Source organism: Gossypium hirsutum, chromosome A09 (genome assembly GCF_007990345.1).
Source record: "Gossypium hirsutum isolate 1008001.06 chromosome A09, Gossypium_hirsutum_v2.1, whole genome shotgun sequence".
NCBI lineage: Eukaryota > Viridiplantae > Streptophyta > Magnoliopsida > Malvales > Malvaceae > Gossypium > Gossypium hirsutum.
The window spans coordinates 46,477,553-46,479,917 of record NC_053432.1 but is presented as its reverse complement, the minus strand read 5'-3'; the positions used below and the strand labels follow the sequence as shown (position 1 = coordinate 46,479,917).

The 2,365-nt window shown below is 36.2% G+C and overlaps 1 non-coding gene across 1 annotated transcript; it reads left to right on the top strand.

Moving 5' to 3' along the window:
• The first annotated feature begins 2,021 nt into the window (after positions 1 to 2,021).
• On the top strand, positions 2,022 to 2,128 carry LOC121207495 (small nucleolar RNA R71). Its single transcript, XR_005902585.1, has one exon. It is a non-coding gene; the product is annotated as a small nucleolar RNA R71 (small nucleolar RNA).
• The last annotated feature ends 237 nt before the right edge of the window (positions 2,129 to 2,365 follow it).

Genomic DNA, 2,365 nt, shown 5'->3' with positions numbered 1-2,365 from the left:
TAACATGCAATAAGGTTAAAAGAATTAACAAAATTTAGGCACTCAAGTTGCCTCTAAAGTAGCGCTTATTGAGAGTCTAAGCTCGACTTTACCTTGTACGCTCACAGTTACAATGATTTTCGAAGCCAAAACTCCTATCTCTCATTATCAATTTTAATGTATCGAACTCAGAATGTGTTACCTTGACTGTACCGTATGGGAAGACGTTCAGTATCATAAATGGGTTTGATCTATTTGACTAAAGCTCCGAATGGGAGATTCGTGGATCTGATTTGTCTAGCAGTACTTTGTCCCCAGCCTTAAACTGGTTCATTCTTATCACTTGCACATTATGGTGTTGCTTCGTGTCTTCATCGTATTGTCTTAGTTCTCCTTAACATGCATTTGTCATTCATATAGTACATCGAGTTGTACTATTCACTCTTCATATGTTTTCACGAGGGATTTTCTGCATAGAACGTTGAGCCACATGGTTACCAACATTAACGGAACAATTTAAATCATCTTGCTCACTAGAGACTCTCACAAAATCACGTGCTTGAAGAAAAATATTTTCATCACCTACACGAAGCACAAGTTCACCCGTACCAACATCAATAATAGTCCCAATAGTGGCTAAAATGGGTTGACCTAAGATCAAAGGTACCTTATTATCATCATCCATGTCTAACACAACAAAGTCAACGGAGAATATAAATTTATTGATTTTCACAAGTATATCCTCAATAATACTCCTAGGATATCTAATGGTTATATCCGATAATTGAATACTCATCCTATTTTGTCTGGGTTTCCCAAGACCAAGTTGTTTAAACATTTTATAAGGCATCACATTAACACTATCCCCTAAATCTGCCAAAGCATTTTCAATATTTAAACTATCAATGAGACAAGGAATAGTAAAACTCCCTGGATCTTTAAGTTTGTTGGGCAGTTTATTTTGGAGAATAGTTGAGCAAACTAGATTAAGTTCCACAGCCGACGAGTCGTCTATCTTCCTCTTGTTTGTTAACAGCTCCTTTAAGAATTTGACGTAATTTGGCATCTTCAAAAGAACTTCAACAAACAGTAAGTTAATGTGTAAATTTTTTTAAGAGCTTAAGAATTTACCATATTGCTCGTTTATGTGGTCTCTCTTCAACCGTTAGATATGACACTCGAGGTGTGTATTCACTAACAATTGAGTTTTTCTCTTTCTTTCCTTTCTCAACCTTTTTATTGTTCACCACATCTTCTTGCCTCGGTTCTTGTTCAGGTTCAACTAACCCTTCAACATCCCGAACAGTAATTGCGTAAGTTGCTCCCTTGGGTTAGTTTCAGTATTGCTAGGCAAGCTACCTTATGGTCATTCTGAAACTAATTTAGAAAGCTTTCCTATTTGTTTTTTGAGTCCTTAAATTGATTCTTACTGATTTTTCGGTGTTGCCTCAGTGTTTTGAAAATGATTTTTTGACACCGAGATAAATTTTGCCAACATCTGCTCAAGGTTCGACTTCTTCTCTTGCTGATAATGTTGTTGAAAGCCTGGATGGGGTTGTGCTCTTTGATTTCCTTGACCACCCCAAGAAAAATTGGGATGATTCCTCCAACCTGTATTATAGTTATTACTATAAAGGTTGTTTTGAGGTCTAAAATTATTACCCATATAATTGATTTGTTCATTCCCTGTGCTAGGACCAAAGGGTAAACATTCTAGATTATTCATTCCACCTCTATTTATATTGCATTGCATCACCGGATTCACCTGCGTAGATAAATATAAACCATCAGTTTTCTTATTTAGTGCTTCTATTTGGTTTGATAACATGGTGACGACATCTAGATTAAAAACACCGACTGCTTTCATTGGTTTCATCCTCATGACTTGCTATTGATAATTATTTAGTTCCATCTCCTCTATAAACTCATAAGTTGCCTCGAGTGTTTTATTGTTCAATGTTCCACCAGCTGATGCATTAATTAATTGCCTAGTTGAGGGGTTCAAACCATTGTAGAAGGTTTGAACTTGTAACCACAGGGGTAATCCATGATGAGGGCACATTCTTAATAAGTCATAATATCTCTCCCATGCATCATATAATGTCTCTAAATTGATTTTGGAAAAGGAAGAAATGTCATTCCTCAACTTAGCTATTGTAGTCGGTGGGAAGTACTTCAGAAGAAACTTATCGATCATTTGAGCCCATGTAGTGATGGAAACTCATGGTAAAGTGTTTAACCATTGTTTTGTTTTGTTCTTCCATGAGAATGGGAATAACCATAAGCGAGTGGCATTATCAGTGGCGCCATTAATCTTGAAAGTGTTTCAAATCTCTAAGAAATTGGTCAAATGAGTATTGGGGTCTTTTTTTTGCAAACCATCGAA